We start from the raw sequence: 22,171 nt of genomic DNA, 5'->3' as shown, positions 1-22,171 counted from the left end.
CACTACCAAAAACAGATCATTTGTTTTTTGATTCATAATTTAAATCTTCATCGGTACAGTGAAGAGGAAATTTTACCTTCCAGCTGTAGAATTAAACTCTGATCTCTATCTTCCTGCTCAGTTCCTATTCATGTAGGCATCAAACCCCAATCATGCTCTTTGAAGAATAGAGACTACTCTGAGTGCCATCATTTTCTCAATAAACATCACCTCATTGGCTTCTGTGTTTGCATAAATCTTCAGTTCTGAAAATAATTCATGTGAAGTGGTTTAAGATGCAATGGGTGAGGTATCCCCTCATTGGATTATTGCCCTGGTGGTAAAGATGAAATTTCATTTTGCACCATCTGTGCTTGAATAGAATGGGGCAGCCTTTGACGGATAGATGGAGTGTAGCTATAGCTTCATGAACTTGTAAAGAGGGCTTCCCAGGGTAGTACCTAGCAAGAGCTGGTAACCTGGATCAATGTACTGCATGGGGTTAATTATTGTAATGGGAGCACTTGGGAAATGTCGTTTCCTTAGAATGAGACCATACTGGTCATCCTTGCCAATAAAAAGTATCAAGATATGGGTGGAGGTGAAACAGGAGGTCTCCCCATTTACAGAGCTAATTCCATCTCAGTTTTATTATTGTTTCACTCACTTCACTCACTTCTTCCTCATTTACGCAAAGACACAGAGATAATATTGGTATTGGTATTGGTTTATCATTGTCACTCGTACCGAGGTACTGTGAAAAATTTGTCTTGCGTACTGATTGTACAGGTCAATTCATTACACAGTGCAGTTACATTGAGTTAATACAGAGTGCATTGAGGTAGTACAGGTAAAAGCAGTAACAGTACAGAGTAAAGTGTCACAGCTACAGAGGAAGTGCAGTGCAGGTAGACAATAAGGTGCAAGGTCACAAGGTAGATTGTGAGGTCAGATTCCATCTCATTTTAAAGGGAACTATTCAATAGTCTTATCACAGTGGGGTAGAAGCTGTCCTTAAGTCTGGTGGTACGTGCCCTCAGGCTCCTGTATCTTCTACCTGATGGAAGAGGAGAGAAAAGAGAATGACCCGGATGGGTGGGGTCTTTGATTACGCTGGCTGCTTTGCCAAGGCGGCGAGAGATAAGAGTCCAAGGAGGGGAGGCTGGTTTCCGTGACGTGCTGGGCTGTGTCCACAACTCTCTGCAGTTTCTTGCAGTCCTGGGCAGAGCAGTTGCTGTACCAAGCTGTGATGCATCCAGATAGGATGCTTTCTATGGTGCATCGATAAAAGTTGGTGAGTGTCAAAGGGGACATACCGAACTTCTTTAGCCTCCTGAGGAAGAAGAGGTGCTGGTGAGCTTTCTGAGCCATGGCATCTACGTGTTTTGACCAGGACAGGCTATTGGTGATGTTCACTTCCAGGAACTTGAAGCTCTCAACCCTCTTGACTTCAGCACCGTTGATGTAGACAAAATATGGTGGTGGCCACTGTCTATATATAAAATGGACTTTGTCTCTAACGGGACTGTGTGGTGGCCAAACATGTCAGTACTTTCAAAGATGGATATGTTTCTGAAAAATATGTTTCCTTTTCCTGTTGGTTTTACCACTGACTGCTTTGTGCAGCCAACACTACTGAGCCTATCCTGCTTGTGGGATGGGACAAACCAGGGCTGGTCTGAAGTACAATTTGACTCGAAGTTTCACTGTAGTAAATAGCCAAGATCTTCAAGTATCTCCCTGCTTACCAAAGCCTACAGTCACTTTCCTCCAATTGTTGTCAGGTAGAAGTTCCAGAGGTGACGTAAATGGTTGATGACAATTGTACATGGAAAATTAGTAAATTACTTCATCTCTGATACACTATTTCATACATTTTGAAACCCTGAAAGATAACGCAGGTCAAATGAAAATGTTGCCACCTTGTATTCCTCTCCCTTTGTTACTCTGGGGAAAGAATTGTTCTGGTTACTTTAGGTTGTGACACTGTAAGTGTCATCAAAAAGAACATTGTGTAACTTTGGCAAATCCTCTGTTGCTACAAAATGGAGGAAGATGGAGAAAGATAAAGAAAAATATCACAGGCATATTACCCACGATCTTGGGATCATTAATCTCTGTCCACCTAGCTTGCTGGCATTATGGAGACTCACAAAATATATCTCAGGTTTGCATTTTTGATCCACACAGTAACAACTGCAGTTCTTCCTCCACTGTTGTTTCTAGGTTTAAGGATAGTGCTGAGTATTCTGAAGCATGTTAATGAGCATGAATCATTGCATTCCTTTGCATATTTCTCAACTTGTGAGAAAAAACTGAAAAAATTATGGCAGTACTTTGAACAGTCTGAACTGACTTTTACAAGTACTCTTTGCACTTTATAGAATCATGTACTTAGACTAAATAAACAAAGCTTTACAGTCAACAAAGTGATGCATTGTAGTGTCGTTAAACTAAGAGCTTACATATGCACCTATAGTAATTTAACCACCTTTTATTTTAAACTAATTCAATTGAACACTACACATGTAATCAAGCAATTAGCAAATATATATAAACAGAGCTTTGTACTTAACCCTGCAACTTTGATAGAGAAAAGGTTTGCACATGTATATAAACTGGTGTAAATAACCATAACTTTACCTCAATTCAGTTTGCAGATTTTAGACAAATCTGTATCAGCTCTTGCCCAACTTGCCAAAAGTGAAATTAGGCTATCATATTTTTAGAGAATAAAGATATCCTGGAATCAGATATATTTAAATCAACACTTACTTTATATTACTAAGTTTTTTATATTGAAAACGTGGCAATTACACAACAGTTTATAAAAGACCTGGAGTATTTTTTAGATTAGGTTATGTGTCAAAACATCTTAACAAATTTGTGTTATACCACATAAGTTATCACAAATCTGGAGAAAAGATAGAATGCTATTTGGTTTGGTTCTTTCTGCAGTATTTAGTCCTTGACTAAACAAACATACTGTATGAGCATGGTAGTGGTTACGTTACTAGATTGATAGTCCAGAGAGATGAAGGAATGGTCTGGCGTCATTCATTCAAATTTAAATTCAGTTTATTAAATCAATCAGAAATGGAAACAAAGACAAGTATTGGTAATAGTAACTATGAAGTTACTGGACTATCATTTAGAAACCTTTGTTTCACCAGCATCATAAATTCATAGGGAGATACAGCATGAGTCTGTGCTGACCATCAACCACACATTTATACTAATCCTACACAAAGTCCATTTTATTCTCCCCACATTCTCATCAACTCCCCAGATTCTAACACTCACCTACATACTAGGGGCAATTTACAGTGGCCGATTTATCTATTAACTCCATGTCTTTGGGATGTGGGAGGAAACTGGAGCACCGAGAGAAAACCCATCTGATCACGGGGAGCATGAGCAAACTCCACACAGACAGCTCCCGAGGTCAGGATTGAACCTGGGTCACTGGCACTTGTAAGGCAGCAGCTCTACTAACTGCTCTACTGAGCCTCTGAAGAAGAAAGATGTTTATCAGCTTTAAGACTTGCCTAAATATGATGCCAGACTCACAGGAATGTGGTCATCTCTAATGGCCTAGTCATATCAAAAAGCTATGGAGTATATGCCATTGACAAAGACATGATCAGTCCAGGTGACTCTGAAAGACATACATAAACAACTGGTGATGTGTTTAATTGGGAAAGTTGTCTCACAGACAGATCGAAAAAATATCTTCACTCAGAGAAGCCTAACTTCCACCCAACGTCCAAACTCTTTCAAGACCACCCCTGGTTTCTCCCATCCCATAAGCAGAATAGACTCAATAGTGTTGGCTGCACAGAGCAGTTAATGGTACAATCAACAGGAAAAGGAAACATATTTTCCAGAAACATATCTGTCTTTGAAAGCACCAACATGTTTGGCCACCACACAGTCCCTTTAGAGACAAAGTCCATTTTATATACAGAGAGTGACCACCACCATATTTTGTGGTACCAGTACTGAGGTAAATGGGGACAATTATGGAACATTTGAAAATTGTACATCTATGGAACATTAGAATTGCAGAATGGCATTCCACCACCATTTGTAACCCTATGGTCTGGTAGATCCCGACAGGTCATCACCATCAACCTGACGACCCAACCCTATATCTCGTCCTTAGCACAATGAAGAGTGCCAACCTGGTGAAAATGGGATGCAGGCCTACATGTGTGATAAACAGCAGAAGCAGGAAGCTATAGGGAGAGCCAAGAGTTCCCACAATTGTTGAAACAAAATAGAACATGGTATATTCATTAAAGGGAACTAGAAAGTATTCCATAATGTAGCCCATGTCAAAATGAGGTTTCAATTTTATCCAATGAAGTATTATTAAATAAAGGAAAGTCTTGGCACCACGATTAAGTAGATTTTATTAGATGTCTTACTTTATTTGAAAATGCAAGTGCTCGTGCCAATTTTTGTGAAAGCGGAGAAAAAACCTGAAAGATCACAAGAAAATTTGTGGTAGTGTGGTTCTGCTATTGTGCATCACTAAGTAGCTCCTAACTCATCTAATGGAATAGACAGTTGGTAGCTGTAGCAATGCACAAAGTCTTGCCAGTAATATTTGAAGGGTGTTTATTTTCTCTTGCTGCAACTCAGTTGTCAGGAATCACTGCAGGACATCTCATCTACCCAAGTCCATCTCTTTAATTTGAGGAATGCCTGCAGGTCTCGCTCATGTTCAGTCGCTAGGAACCTTTGTATGCAGGAGGACTCATGCTGATCACATTATACCTAGGGGGCATAAGCCTTCTGGGCTAAGTTGCAAATGAAAAAAAATCAAATGTGTCCAAGAGAAGAATACATCACCATCAACCAATAAAAAGTGTAAGGAGATTTCATGCATTTCCAGAAAGAACATAATGAAAGCAGTGTTGGTAATATGAAGCTGAATATCGCAAAGGGATTGTCATTCTCAGGGCTGAAGACATTCTTTGTTAAAACAGCAAATCACACATATATACATAAATTGCAATCAGCTAACAAGTTATTCTACATTAACTCTAAGGCTTAACATGAATCAGACTTTTCTATTGTTCCTTACACTTTCTTGCACTCTTTGAATATTAGTTTAAAGAAGAGTTTACAATGCTAAAGTGTTCCATCATGTTCTTCAGGTGACCCAAAATATTTCAGTGCCAGTTTATTCCACAGTGATTGGTGATTTGTTCCCTGGTGAACTGGTGATATCTAACCTGATAGATGCCAGCAAATTCAGGATCTCAATGCATGGGCATTTCAATGGAAAAGGCCTGAATTTTCTTGCAGATGCCAGCCAGAGAACCTGTCACCAGACCGCTGCTGGTCTCTGCACAGCATCCAGCAGGGGAGGGTGAACCTGCTGAGACTCCCCTGCACTCAGGTCCCTCACCAGGTCAAACCATTCATTTTAGTAGAGCTTCAAGAGGAAAACAGGTTTGTCAAATATAAGTTACAATCTTCTTAATTATTTGTGCTTTCAGGAATAACTTAAATTATTTAAACACGTTTTGTGTGATTTGATTTAAATAAAACATTAAAATAATCTACTTTATTTTCAATAGCTTTTAATGTTTCTGAACATCAGGGTCACTCAAAAGCATTTTATAAGTGTGACAGCTTTGACTGATGGCAGAGGTGGAGGTGTGGCTCTAATATCCGTCAATGATCTCCATGGCACTGTTTGTAGGCGGACCTTATTCTGGCCTCCCCATGTGAACTGAATATGTCATGTGAGGCCCCTGGCACTGCTCAGAGCCTCTCCAGTCAGGTCCGGGACACTCTTGGCCAGTGTTCAGTTTATTAAATCCAAATCAGAACAGTGGAGAATCGAGTGAGGAATGGGGTATAGGGTCTACTCCACAATATCCAGACCAATACTTGTGTTGACTGTTCAAGAATGTATCAGGAATGTTCACTCTACCTGCTCTCACAGGGAGCAAATATGATCAGTTATCTATGTTTATCTGTATTATCTAGTTATCTATGTTGGTTATCTATGTTTTGATGCTATTGCTATTATTAGTTGATGAAGATATCAGAAGAATTCACAGGTCTTCTGCAATTGGATAAATAAAGCAAAAGGACTAAAGCACAGAATCCATATTGTGTCAGCAATTCCAGCACTACAAGAGCAAATTGTTTCCCATTTCACTCAGGAATTGTGAACACACATTTTTATCACAACTTGGACTAACCGGCACTAGAACGAGTGATGACATATGCGTTGCAAGTCCATGCCAGATGTTTGCAGGATAGACTTTCAGTAACATCAAGCTCCATGCAATGTTGACCTGATGCACAAATAATGCTCCAGTATACATTGCGGACATCGAATACTAAAAACGAAACTCTGGTAATTCAGCTGATCTCATGCATGGAACCCGGGGTTTAGCAATGGGAAGAAATCACCACCCAGCAGGCAGAACTGTGCTGTGAGAGTTTTGTGGGGTTGGAAACACTGCTTGACAGTCATGTTGATGGGATGCAAAATGGATCCCTCCTGAAGAAGAAATGGCATTGTTGGGCCACTAACATGGTAGGAACACATAGCAGAGCTCAAAACTGGGCTAAGGTGCCAGAAGATGCAGAGGGAGGAGAGGGAGAAGGAGTCTGGCCAGAAGGCCCTTTTCTCCAAGAAAATTCAGGAAGCAGAAATCCAGCATATGCTTTTCTATATATGAGAGGCGAAAAAGGCTCTCTACCTTTTTCAGAGAGGGAATTCATAGAGAGCATCCTATGCACAAGGGCTTGCAGGATGTGATTGCACAAGTGTGCCATAACAGGCACAATACCAGAATCCTGACCTTTCCTAGAATCACATGGGGTTTCTTCTCTGAACAATTGAATAGTCTGCAGTCATACAAAGGAAATTCTGATGGTCAACACCAAGAACTTGATTTGAGATCATCAGCTATGGCTGCCACATTTATGCCATTACACTTGACCAAGGAGTGGCTCTTCAGAGACATGGTCTATTCTATGAACTCTGGCTGTTGACTCCCACCCATAAAGGCCTTCAGTTGTAAAGGTGGAATGATTATATTTTGAGAACCATGGAGCCATCCAAATACATTGGAGAACACCACCGGATATAAAGGTTACAATGCCCTTTATTAGTCATAGGTTCATAGAGTTGTACAGTACAGAAACAGGCCCATCAACCCACCGTATCCAGGCCGACCTTTTTGCCCATGTACACTAATGCCACTTGCCTACATTAGTCTGTATACTTCCATGCCTTGCCTGTTTGTGTCTGTCTAAATGTCTCTTGAATTAACCACTCTCTGTGTAAAAATCTTCCCTTCAAATTCCTTTAAAACTCCTTCTTCTTATCTTTAACATCTGCCCTCTTGTTTTGATACCCCTACCAGAGGGGTATCTGTGCCTCTCATAATTTTATATATCTCTTGCAGGTCACCCCTCTGCCTCCTTTGTTTCAGGGAAAATGAACCCAGCCTATCCAATCTCTCCTCCTAACTAAAATTCTTCAATTCAGGCAACATCCCAGTGAATCTCCTCTGCACTCTCTCCAGCACAGCCACATCCTTCCTATAATGTGGCAACCAGAACTGCACCCAATACTCCAAGTGCGGTCTAACCAGTGACTGGTAAAGTTCTGATAGACTGTCCCAACTTTTATATCCTTTGTGAGAATCTGGAAGCTCTACCACCTAGAAGGATAGGGGAATTAGAAGGCTTTTTTCTTCTATTGGATTGGAGCTCAAACCTAGGTCATCAGATGCTGTTTGATGATTAGATCTGCTCAAGATGTAATGGATTGGCTTTTACTTACAAGATGGAAAGGATGAGCTCCAGGGTCTATTTAAAGCTCTGTGCAAGCTAGAAGGCTTTCAGACAGGCAGCAGTGCCCCAAGCATCTTCATGTGCATTCCCACCATGTTTTATTTATGAGTTACCCCATCAATGTCCTCAACTGAAACCTTTTCTGAACAGAACATGTGTGTGATAGTTGATAGGATGATGATGAAAAGACAGGGGATGTTAGAAGTTCGTTTTAAAACATCTATAGCTTGAACATAAGAATATATTAAAGGAAGAGTGCACGTGTGACGTGAAATGGATTAGTTATGAGCATCCTGTCATTTTCAATTGCATCAATGCTGCTTCTAGCCACTGAGTCTGTGGTAGCCACACCTGTAATGGCCAGTTCTCTCTTCTCGAGGCTGCTGAGCAAATGAACTCAGAATTGACTGCCACCTGTTTGCTGCTATATTGATTATATGCTGCCTTCTCTTGCAAGAGAGAGGAAATTGGGTTAGCATGTGTTCTGTAGTATGTACGGGTGAAGTATCTGCCATAGTTGAACAGCAGGGAGTGTGTGTAAGCTGTGAGATGTTAATATGTCTGTTGGAGCGGTGGTGCAGACACATGTAAGTTATGAGTTCTGATTGTTAGAGATCATTTTAAGTGAGTGATGGTTGTGTACATTTTTGGAACAGTGTGTGAGGCAAATGGTGCAAATGTTGAGGGGGATTTATTAGTACCTGCATTGGCTTTGTCCAAGTGCATCATAGGTGCTTCACTCCTGGTGTTTCTCATTTACCAACTTGCTCCTACTTCATGATGGATCTGTATGCCTCCTCTTTATCTTGCTGATCAAAGCAATGGCACCCTATGGACACATGCTAATGAGGAAAAGAGCACAGTTGGTGCTGGCTGGATGATTCACTCATTATAATGAGATGGGATCACAACATTTACTTGCAACCGGCCCACCTGGTGATGACTAATTATACATTATTATCCCATTGTACATTCTCCAGAGCTATCCAATCTTTTGAATAGACAGACACCAGTTTACTGTTTCATTAGCCAAATGTATAATACTTCACTGGTAAGATCTGAAAATGTCAGACTGTTCCGAGTGTGACTCAGATCCTCTTCCTTCTCACTCAGGTAAATTGCAAACTTAAGTTCAACCTCAAACTTTTGTTCCCTTGGTAAACCTGATTCGAATCAAAGGTAGACTGATAGGATTAAAGTCTCCTCTCTGATTGATAACCTTAACCATACAGAACTAAAGGTTCAAATGCCAACCCAATTTCTTGGAGGAATAAGTGCATGGAAGGAAATAGACAATGGAAAAGTAATGTAAAATCCAATGCAAAAACCAGTCAATGCAAAAGATTTATCTCAAAATTTGGATAATTGATCACACAGCTTGCTGTATCTTTGTGGTTGAGATTAAAGCTCATTTTTAGAATCATGTTGATGAAAATTCTCCACTCAGTCCATGGGCTTGGTTTTTAATATTAAATATTTCAGTAAGGGTCTATTTAATGATCAATACTTAAGCTGGACATTTCAATGTGTTATGCTGGAACAGATTATCTGAGATCAACTGTGACTTCATTGGTAAAGATGTTTTGTTTTAAGGAAATGTATTAGTTGTACAAAGGTGCAAATACAGACAGGTACAATGGCTCCTGGCATCTGTATGAAGAAAAAAATCAACTCTACAGCCATGTCATTATAATTAAGTTCCTTTACAGGTTATTAACTGGCTTTTATTTACACTCACTCCTTCAGTTGGTTGAGTCCAATTATATCTTCAATTGATTCAAGCCTTAGCTCACCCCACTGAAAACAGCTGAAGGAAAGTTATATGAGGGAAATTTCAGTGAAGCCTGAGCTGTCATGTGGACCAAAGAGAACATAACAATAAAGCCCTTCATCAAAGTGACTTTTTCTGCTTGGCCAGAAAGTTTCCAGCCACTCAACAAAAGTGACTTTAACCACAAATGTGCCGTACAAATTAAATTTGGTTTCATTTTCCACTCTGGGCTACATCAGGAACCTATAAACACTAAGTGCCAGAGTCATTGAAGATTGAAATGTGTAATTAACTGTCGTAATTTTCCTCACAAATCAAACATACAAAGACCTTGAAAGTTCAAGATGTTAAGAGGGTGCGTCAAAGTGATAAAAAAAATGTTAAATGATACTGTCATATGGAATAAGCCAGGAGAACGGAATTCATCAAGCTACCACAAGTGTAATGTCAGCAATACTTAAAATGGTCCCTGTTCTTTAGTCTCAGGGAACCCCAGTGTACTTGTTTGCTGACTGCTAACTTTGTGATTGGGGAATAAAAAAAATAGTTCTGTGCTATAAAACTTCGCTATGGGGCAAGTCTATCCAAAACGTGGTATGTATCAAACGTTCCCAAGTAAATAAAATTCTGACACTGTGGTGTTTGTTTAGTGGAAGTAACTGAAAGGTTGTGGATGTATCGTTCAATGGAACAGTTACAGGCAATTTCTATTTTTGTTTACGTCTAGACAGTGTATAGATGTAAGGCCATAATTAAAAAACCTAAACATAAAAATAGTTTAAAACATTTAGTAGGATTTATTAGGAAATAAGAGCATTGTATTAGCTTCTGTCCAGAAACTAGTGATTTTCAACAATGTTTGATCAAACAAAGTTGGTGTTGCAGGATATTTGCTCAGTAACAACAATATTATGGGATTTTAATTTAATATTACTGCATCTAATATCCTGGGCATTGGTAACCAATTTAATAGGCATGAGGTAATAGGGTAGAGGCCTGTTCTCCACCTACACAGATGTTTGAACCACCACAAAACTAGCTTAGGCCCTCTTTCAAGCATGCCTGCCCTGAAATGAGCATGTGCTTCACTTCAGTAGAAGCGAGGCTCTTGTGCTCATTTTCAAACCGGAATTCCTTTAGAGCTGGAGGCTGCCATAAAGAGGATCTACATCTGTTGTTATTCGGGTGAAATCAGAAGGCGTAGTTCTCCTAATGATCCAACAGAATAACTATGGATGTCTGGTGACTTGTCCTTTTACAAGACCCCTCACCGAATACCTTCCCACCCACCTATGGGCATCAACCTGACAGGTAACATGCATTAGGTCTCCCATTTGGGGCTCAAAGGTTTATATGATTGATGGTGATGAGGCTAAGGGGCAAATATAGGATGGTGCTTGGGTCTCTCTATTCTGGAATAATTTTAATGTTGCTGAAATCAACCCTGACCTCAGATGCCTATAAATTGTGATGCCGATAACAAAATTCACCTGAAGTTATGTATCCAAATAAACAGTTTCTTTTTAAAATATTAATTCAAGGCATGAGGGCTTTGCTGACAGGGCCAGCATTTATTGTCTAGCCTGATAGCCCATGAAATAATGTTGGTAAGCAATTTACTTGAACTGCTACAGGCAGTGTGGTGAGGATTCCCCCACAGAGCAGTTAAGTAAGGCATTCCAGGATTTAAACTAATTGCTGATATAGGAACAGCAACGTATTTCCAAATCAGGGTGGTCTGTGATACAGGGTGGATCTTGGACCAGTGGTGTTTTCACATGCCTTTTGCACTAGTCAGTTGGGGGGTTTTGAGGCAGAAAGATGACCTTGGTCACATGCAAAAAGTGGCAAAACGTTATAATGTGATTCACTCTGGCTCTGAAATTTGGCTTCTTTGAAAGGTCAGCTATTATATAACATGTTCAGTGCAGTGGAATTTTTACCCCAAAATATGAAAACATGTTGGTTTTGTGAAATAAAAATGTGGCAAGTGTACTTTTGAACATATAACATTCAGACCTTTGTGGGTGGGACAGCTGTGTTGAGCATTTCAATTTTAGGAGCAAATAACAAATTTGATCTTTAAATATGCAAAGTTTATAAAATGTTCTTTTGTAGCGGCTGTTACCGCGATGCGAGAATAAAGAAACGAGTCTGCAAGCTGTAGAACAAGACTGATTTATTTACCTGCCTTGCGCCGGCCTTTTAAGTGGCACGGTTCCCGCCCTCTGAAAATGGAAATGATGTACACACTATGTCATCAAAACTTTTCGCGCTCATGGGTTCTCCCCCGTCGCTCGGGGAAGACGAAGGCCCAGCACCATCTTGGGCCTCGCCACTCCGATGATGCACGCCCCGACCGCCGAGCCAGTTCGCTTGCGCGGACGGTGAGTCACCACACTTTCAGTTTTTTTGGTGAACATAAAGGGAAATGTTTGCCAATATTACATCTTCCCCATTCTCCTATTAATCTTTGAAAAGGCAAATGGTGACAGCAACAGGCAATGGTTACATTTATTAATCTAATTAATTAATCTAATCTAATGAATGGGGAAGATGGTTACATTTCTCAATCTAATATTTTGTAAAAGCATTATAATTTATAGGATTAGATTAGACAACTGCAGTCTGTTGGACCTGATATGTAACTCTATTCATTCTTGTCTAATTTAGCTCGAAGAATGTCTATTCTGTAAAGTTTCTTTTGGAATAACGAAGCAAGGGGATCCAACATAAAGATCATCCTAGGCACCTAGGCAGGCGAGATGATGTAGAGTACACTGGAAAAGTTTTCACAGTGATCTGGTATAACTGCAGAAATTCACTGTTAACTTTTGACGTGGGAAAGGATTTGTGGTATGTATCTGACTAATTTGTCTGCATTTTACATTTTAACTGGGAGTATAATTTAAAATATCTGCTTGTAGCAAATCTGATTTTTGTCATTTCAAATTATGGTTAAGATAAGCTGGTGACAATGCATTGGATGATTAACATTAATAAAGTCTTTCATTGATTAAAGATCAACCATAGCTTTGAAATATAAGTCAAAGAGCACCAGACGTAACTTTCTTAAACCATATAAGTGACTTGTAGCATTTCTGTTGAATTTCATCAAAGATCTGAAGAAATTTCCAGTCTCAGGTTAGATTCTGTTTGTCATCTTTAGGGTTTTGACTTTACTTAAGTAACTCACTTGAATCTTTTTGGACACATTGCTCAATTTAGATTGCATATTTATTTGCTTATATCTAGTATAATTGGTGAAATTCTTTTTGAAGGAAGAGCACTAGATCATTAAGTATCAGCTACTCAAGCTCATTATATGACTTCTTAACATCTATCCAGAGGCCTAATTCTAATCAGCATGTAAATAGTAGGTAAAATAACCAGCCACATTTCATTAAATCAATTGTGATAGAAATTAGTTCCTTGTAGCAGACTGTTCACTCTGCATTTCAGTAAACAACGTCTGCTGCTGCACGAAAACGAAATGTTGGCACTGGTACTAATACACTGGCACAGCTGCTGTGCCAAGGTTTGCACCCAGCTCCTGGTGAAGCAGTTTGTGGGGCCAGTCTCTGGAACGTTGACCAAATGAGATAAAAAAAATTTAAAACTAAAATCCAATTTTAAAGAAGTTGTAAGAAAGGAATCATTAGCTTGAAGTGACACATAGAGGCTGACCATTATCAGTTTGAGAATGAGCTTGGAATATGCACAATATATTTTTGTTTGTGATTGGCTCGTAAGCACCCTTAAGCAGCACTTAAGATTCTGAAACTTGCAAATATGGTTCTCTGATTGACATAACAGTCAGACTAAATGGTTGCATTTTGGGCAGGAGTGGAACGCTGTCTATTTGGAGGATTGTTTGCAAATCATACTCAGTAGGCTGATTTGAAAGAAAATGTTTAAATGAAAGCTGCATCAATGTTCAGTGTTAAAGGGGTGAGCAGCAATTGAAAATAATGATTTCATCCCCCACCCACCAACCCACCCACCATCCTTTTTCTCTTTAATACAATTTTACTTTGAAGGTAACTATATTACCTTAATTACATTAACCTTATTTCCTTTGTGTTAAGCATTCTTTTTCATTATACATAGTTGCTTACAAATGGTAATGGTAATCCAAAATTGAAAATGATTTAAAACTTTTTTGTATCCTGTTAATTTGTAGTCCGATAGATTTGCAAACTGAAAAGCTAAATGTGAATTGACAGTGATTGCATGTAGTTTACAGCACATGTGGGATTATTTCCTGCACACATACTCACGATCACAGTCACACATACAGACACATCTTACATCTGCATGTACTGCTGTTACTTAGGATGAATGACCTGAACTGGATGATATTTGATATTAACTCAGCTGTGGGTCTCAATGCTTGAGCACTTCAACCTTTATCCAAGTTTGGTTTTCAGTACAGATCTTTCCAAAAAAGCGAAACCTTGGCCTTTACTTGGATTCATTTAACAATATCTAGATATTGTTAGATATTCAGGTCTAATTTGTTACTATAGATGTTATCTTTGTATTTTTCTAGAATAAACAGAGGTGATGGCCAAAAGATCTTTAACTAGGACTATTTAGAAAACAGTAAAGTTATATTGAAACTGGGACAGTAACACCTTGAACACAAAAAATACTATTAGACTCTTTAAAAACTTAGGGCATACACCAAACCCAAATCGTTCAGAATCAGAAAAAAAAAATGACTCTTTCCTTTCCAGCCTCCATTATCATTACTGTTCCTTTTGGGTTAGGCAATCCAATATTTAATTGATAAATGTTAAACTTCAAAATATATTTTTAGTAAATAGCTCAATCAGGAGGTCTTACAGTCATTTTGTTCAAGACTAAAACTAATCTTAACATTGACTGACAACTTGCATCAAGATATTTGAGAATACCTGCAGTCACACTACTCCAATTCAGTTGAAGTGCTGGGCACAGGGTTGCAATACATTGAAAGGTCTAATCTTGGAGGCACTACCCGAATATTTTAGTTATCATGTTTGCTTTCACCTTGAAATACTAAATTATCTGCAATATCCTTTCATCCTCAGATCCTAATTTTCAAACTCACACAGGAATGTACACTTGGGTAAGTCCTGTTGTGATATTTAATTGCCCAGTCAATCCATTCATGCATAGATGTAGAAGTTGGCCTCATAATCTTTGGGTTGTAGAGCAAAAATATCAGCTAATATTCCTACTCCTGAGCAGTTTTGGGCACTCCACTGAAGAAAAGATGTTGTATTAGGATGGTGGAACATAGGTTATGAGAATACTCCGTGGATCTTTGGATAAAGAAATGATGAGCAACTTGAACAAGTAGGATTTCATTCACTAGAGCAGAGAGAATAAGGAGAGGAGCTCCAACAGAAATCTACAGCAGTTAAGTATCAGGGTCTCTGTTCAACACCACAGAGAAAATAAAGGGGAGAGTGTAGAACCAGGAGTCAGCCATTTAGGACTGAGATGGAATTTCTTCATTCAGAGGGTTATGAATTTTTGGAATTTTCAAATCCAGAAGCTGTTGCTGTGGTGGTTAAGTAAAGTCAACATTTTCAACTTGGGGAATTGAGAAATACAGGGCAGGAAAGTAGAGTTGGGTTAAAAGTTCAGCCATGATCTTACTGCATGGCAGAGCAGAGTCATGGCCTGTTTTTGCTCCCATTTCTTATGTCTGTATTGTCCTCATTTTGTTTGATGTACAGTATGTATTATTACTTGGCCAAGAATATCATCAGTAAAATCTCCAAATTATGGCTAACACAAGAAGTATAGTTTGGGAAACTTATAAGGAACAGCACAGAGAACTAGAACATGCTGAATTAAAATGGCCCATTTAATCAAAGCAATGCATACCTTGCTAATTCTCTACTTGAGTCTCCACTCACTGTTGCTTATTCGTAAACCAGAACCACAGTCAATAGTTATAAAACAGTACTTGACAAATTTTCTTTCTCTTCCCCTCACAAATATCCAGCACTGACCTGGGAAGAGTATCTTTGCAGAGGAGCTCAAATGTGAGTTTTAGTCAAGACAGAGATTCAACAGTTGGACTCCTTTAGGATTTCTCTCCATAGAAATTAACTAAATACTAATTTCAGTAGCAGAACCAAGGAAAACCTGAAAGACGCTTGGATGAATGAGATGAACCTTGTGAACATGCTGCCCATTGGTATGAAGGCTAAGTGTTCCAGTGCATGGAGGTACTGACCCAGAGGCTTTTGCTACTGATACTAACAAAACTTTGAGGATCAGGATAGGGTTCCTATTTAAAGTTTGTAACCATTCTGTTGCATATCTGGCAGATTTGCAAAGACAGTGTAACTAAAAGCTCTGCTTATTTTCAAGATTCATATGGAAGAAGTTATACGTTTGGCACCAGTAATATTTGTTGCTAGATACCAGAAAGATTGCACACGTAAGTTTTGTGGAGACACAGCTTGGCTTGCGGAGAGCTTCAAGTAAGGGTCTTTTCTCATTCTCCTGTCCAGTAGTTTGCTGGTTAATACATTTGTCCTGCACAGCTGAAGTCAGAGGTCAATCTTAGGTCATGATTAAGAACAGACACATGTTTGCCTCCCGTCTCACCTTCAAAAATAGACTAATTACTTCACCCTATAAATCCTCTTTCACGTATCCTTCTGAGTAACAAACACTCCAGACCAGCCCTACATTCTTGCCTCCTAAATGTTCATCTAAACTTTTCTACGTGTCTTATTCTTGAATCTGACTTTCTGTCTTTGCTAAGAAAATCAGATCTTTCAAACGAAAAAGCCTTGTTAATCTTTGTAGATGTTCTCAACTAATTGGTTCCTGAAAGAACATCTGGAATTATGCTCATAGCAGTATATATTTTTTAAAAATGGTAGAACTTTTAAGATCAGATTCAGATCCAATGTACAGCCATATACACTTTGCAAAAGCATAAATATATTTTAGACTTCCAAAACTTAACAAGTAGTTGGACCATTCAGTATTTCTGTCCCTGTATTCTTATATGTTCCTCTGGATGAAATCTCAATCTTCTTTGTCTTCACCTTTTTTTTCTACTCCATAAAACTTTATTATGGATATGCAAATCGCACATTCACAATTTCCTATGGCAATATTTAATGAAATTTGCTTTTTGTAGTTTACAGTCATGGTGCAATCAGATTTTGTAGTCAGTGTTGAATAAATAATGTTGGCCTTTCTTTATATTTCGACCTGTCCATAGATTTTTGCATTACAGTTCCTGTCAGCCAATTATCGAAAGCCTGCAGCACCCTCTAAAGGGCATCTGGGGCCTGTGTGAATAGGACAAACAATTGTGCATCTCCTTCTCCAGTCACATAGAAGACTCATGATTAAGCAGCACTGAATCTGACGCAGCAAAAAAATATTTAATTCAACGTCAAATCTGTTACAGAAAAGCAAAATTTAGCAAGCAAAGGAAACATTTGATTAAGTGACGAAATAAAAGAGAAAGAAAAATTTTAAATAAAGTTTTATTTAAAAAACTCTGTATTGTTTGATAGCTTTTTCACATCACAGACACCTATTTGTGATTTTACAAGACTTAGCTTTTCCTAGTGAGATTAATGTGCAACTCGACTTAAAAACATGAACATAATTTTGTTCGGTATAATTTTGGAGTAGAATAATTTGAAATCGATACCATATTGGCAATGGTTATGACTTTTATTTGAGGTAAGTAAAACTCAATACATAATAATGCAGAAGACTATTTACTAGGTACAATTATTGGTCATTGTCTTTTGATAAAAAGCTTTATACAGTTCCTCATGTCTTCTACACACAAATAAGTGATTATATTTGGCTGGTGTCCTCTGTAGTCCCACTAGGTGGCAAATGACATCAGCCATATAGGATATATCACAAACATTGGAAATACAAGGAAAATCCATTCAATCAAACCCATTGCTAGACCCTGGGTGCTTTTATTTGTTTTCAGGCTTAGCATAAGTTTGTTTGGTAGTACAATTGATATGGCAATCTGGGACTCTGAAAACAACAAGGCCACAAAGTTTGTCTGTTACTTAGGTGCAACAGGTACTAAATTTATCCTATAAGACCATAAGACCATTTAATCAGGGCTGATTTGTTTTTTCAACCCCATTCTCCTGCCCTCTCCCTGTAACCCTTAACCCCCTTAGCAATCAAGAATCTATCGATCCCTGCCCTAAATACACCCAATGACTTGGCCTCCACTGCCTTCTGTGGCAACGAATTCCACAGATTCACCATCCTCTTGCTGAAGTAATTCCTCCTCATCTCAGTTTTAAAGGAACGTCCTCAGATTATGAGGCTGTGCCCTTGGATCCTAGACTCCCCGACTAAACATCTACTCCACATTCACTCTATCCAGGCCTTTCAGTATCCGATAGGTTTCAATGAGATTCCCTCTCATCTTTCAGAACATCGAGTACAGGCCCAGAGACATCAAATGCTCCTCATATGTTTAAGACTTTAATTCCTGGGTCATTCTTGTGAACAACTTCTGGACCTTCTCCAGAGCTAGCACATCTGTCCTTAGATATGGGCCCAAAACTTATGCTATTACATCCCAATATGGTAACTAATGCATAAGCACAAGTGTAACACCAGCTGTGCCAGCCAAGTATACATTCAGGATGAGGAAAGGATGACTGCAACTCAGAACCAGTACTGAGTTATCCATTGCTTGCAGTTAATTGCTGACTCATTTCAATTGGTGTTGCTACAATTGTACAAGGGTTTGGATCTTCCTAGCGTTTCATAAAGTGCATGGAAGTGATATGCAAAAATCACAAACCAGTTGTTCCTAGACAATGGTGCATTGGTGGGCTCTTCCCTCAGAATGCGACGTGACTTGGATAATGAGCGGAAGACACAGAGAGCAGGACAAACTGTTGGAGGGGAAATAGAAGGAGAACAGTTCTCAGAAGGATGAAACATACCCCCAGACCGTTCAAACAGCATTTCTCCTAACTGCACCTTCCAAATATGCCCTCACTGAAGCAGGAGACCTCCACTTGCTCCAGCCACAGCTCCAACCTCAAAGGCTATGGGCACTCTCCATTTGAAGGGGTGAATGCATTTCATTTCCTCATGTGTGAGGGTAGCAGGGGAAGTGGACATTTATGGTACAGGGTATCATTGGTTACCGGTGCTGCGGTGGGTAGAATATGCATTCACTGATTTTGATCATGCTTGTAAAGTCATTAAACGTCTTGTGGAGTTGCATTTATATCCTCAGAGCTCGCTTCCTAGCTTTGAATGCCATTGCTATCTGAAGGGCCTTCTGTCATCTATGGAAACACCACAGCTCCTCCTACCAAGGCTCCAGTGCAACATTAGAAGACCACAGAGCAAGCTCTGTTCCATATAGTGGTTTTACCAAACACCTCCCGGGTCAACTTTATATCCAGAAAGCTACTGCCGCCTCCTGCAGCCATGATGTACCGCCCCTTTAAGGTTGTGTTGGTTTTAAGAAGATTGTAGGCTTCCCTGTGGTACTGCCCACTCACACAATCAGAGCATGAATGATAATCTCAGTGTGCTGAAATCACTAGAAGCAAACAGACAATGTAAATTTGGGGTGCTGCATTAGTCTGAGCAGAATATACAATAATTTTACTTTTTGGGGGCTGGTTATGGTTACTGACTTTGATCAGTGTTTTGCTCATTAAATCATCATATTAATTTTCCATGAGAATTTCCTCTGGTCCTCCTACCTTGATCATCACTTCCTCAAGAACTGTATCCAAAGTACAGTGCTGCATCATCGTGACTTACTTCCAACTATGCCAAGAACCTCTGGCTATTCCCATGATTTGTTGCTCTTTCAACCGCCAGCGGCATCCTGTGTGGGTACCTTATCAAAGGCTTACAGAGAGTTCATGTAAATCACATCCACAAAATTTCTCTCATACACTAAATCTATGATCTTCATCAAGAAAAATTTTATCACTTATGCCTGGCTCAATCTTCCTGACTGAAACCCATATTGACTAATTCTAATTATTTTTACCTCATTTAGATATTCAGTAATTTCATCTTTAATGAAACATCTCAAAATTTACCTGATAGCAAATATTAAGTTAATTGGCTTGTAATTATTAATTTTGCTTGGTTGTTCCTTTTCGAAATGAGGATAAGATCTCTTACTCTCCAGTCCTCTGGCATATGTCCATAATATAAGTTGAAGCACACTTTATTGGTCCTTTAATCTTGCCCAATTCCCTCTGGCTTATTGATCCTGTCAGGTTCTGGCATCTTGACTTCTTTTGGTTTAGTTAGCATCACAAATAACTTTTATTTTACCTATTATCTTATCTACCTCAGTTCTGCCCAATTGAGAACATATCTTTCACTTTTGTAAACACTGATATGAAGTGATTAAATACCTCCACCAATTTTCATTTATCCTTTGCTCGCTCACAATCCTCTTTTGTGGGGGTAGGGAGGTCACACCTCACATTTAACTGTTTTCATATTCCTCATTTAAGTTTTGCATCCTTCAAGTGCAGGTATGGCCATATTTGATGCTTAACAGAAGGGCCATCTGTCTGTACTAATCCATCATTGTAATTTTCTGCTCATGAAATGATGTGGGAGACAGATGTTTATCAAGGGGAACAAAGTAACGTCAAACACTCAGATCTAATGGTGTGCAGGTTTCCATAGCTCCGTGCCCTGAATCTAAACAACATGAGCTGAGAAATATTTTCTTTTCCAACTTTTCATTCCTTTATCTGCTGAAGGTAATGCTTCATTGCTGGGGTCTGGCTCCAGAACTGTGTGAGGCTCTCCTGCAGCAGTGAGGAGTATGGTCTATGCCATTACAGCGCTCCGCCAAGATACAGTTCCATAAGATCTGAGCCGAAAAGCTTTGTATCCTATTGGTCACAACCCTGTCCCTTTCAAATGAAGGCGGTTTGCATATTTTGTAAGGTCAAATGTAAAGCTGTAATAATTGACCTGGGATTTTCCTCCCTCGTGTTAGTATCAATAACTTGGACAGAACAGTCTTTAGTTTGGATTACTGTCCATGAACTTCCACAGTTGAGTCAAGTGTGAATTTTTGGGGGCTTTTATTTGCACTTCCTCCTCTCCAGGTAAACCCACCACGGCGAAGGCAGAAATGTCTCAGATTTGCTCAAGTTGTCTCAAAATCTCAATAATGCCTCAAAGTGTTGCGGAAGTTGCTCATAGCAGTAGCTAAAAGAGTAAATTGATGAAACTGGCAAAACCTCTCCTTAGGAATGTGCATCAGTTGTAATCAATCTCAGTATCTGAGGGACACTCCTCCTATCTAGGTATTTGGCCTAGAAATGGAATCTCATGAAAATAATCTTCAAGTAGAACTTTTTTAATACCCTTCAAATGGCTATTACTATGCTGGATTGCAAATTGATAACATTATGGGGATAACATTGGGTATCTCAGACCTTACAATGACCTAACTCGCCAGTAGTGGAATTCAAAGATAGAGAAAGAAAATAACAAAGCAAATGACACAGGTACAGGATCTGTCTTGGTGGCGGTGGTGGGTGATTGTTAGGAGTTGGGGTGTGTGGACATTGGGGCTGCAGATATGCAACTGTTTAGTAGCTTTCTCACAACTACCTGGGTTCAATTATAACTTCTGGTACAACTTATGTGGAGATTGAATATTCTCTCTGTGACTATGTGGATTTCCCACAGGTGCTCTGGTTTCCTCCTCCATCCTGAAGATGTGCTGGTTTGTTAGGTTAACTGCACACTGTAAGTTGTCCCTAGTGTAGGTGAGTGGTAAGAGAATCAGCAAAATGTTAATGGGCTGATGTGAGAGAAATGGGTTACTGGGAGATAAGTGAGGGAATGGATTCTGAGCATAGATCCGAAGGACCAAGTGGCCTTCTTCTAATTCATAAGGAAACATTGAAGCAAAGAGGGGGAATTAGAGACAAATAAGATACAGAGGGGGGAAAAATAAGAAGGAGAAGAGTGTGTGTTAGCTGGGAGAGAAGTGAATAATAATATTAATTAAAACAGTAACATTTTTAATTCAATAAAGATCTAGGAAGAACTTGTGTAGTTATGCTCTATTGCTTTGTTGCTCCATTTCTTGGTCTCCATTTTTAACTGGAATGCCCAAGTCATAACTCACAACAGTAACAGAATCTTGTGATGTGGTTTACTGGTACTAAGTGGCTGCAGTTGAGGTTCATTCCTCTTCATGATACAGCTACAAGAATTTCATGACACAAGTTGGGAGACAGTGATTTTTTTCTGTTCCTTTGACAAAGCTAATGGAAAGCAGTGCATACCTTCCAGGAATTTGTAACAAATCAGAACTCATGATGTATCTCCTCTGTGCCATATGTTGCTGGGCTTTCTTCCAAACCGACAATGTCCAAAAACTTTTGAGCTGAGATGGAAAATATTACATATGGCTGAACTATGGAAATGAGGGAAAATAGGGAAATATGTTTATCATTGCACTCCCACTTCCGCCACTGCTATTGGGGATTTCAACAGTCTGTTCCACTAGGAGGGTTATTCAGATTCTTCTCATCTGTGATCGAGTCACATTACATG

This window comes from Pristis pectinata, chromosome 2 (assembly GCF_009764475.1).
Source record: "Pristis pectinata isolate sPriPec2 chromosome 2, sPriPec2.1.pri, whole genome shotgun sequence".
Lineage (NCBI taxonomy): Eukaryota > Metazoa > Chordata > Chondrichthyes > Rhinopristiformes > Pristidae > Pristis > Pristis pectinata.
This window is presented reverse-complemented; position numbering follows the sequence as displayed.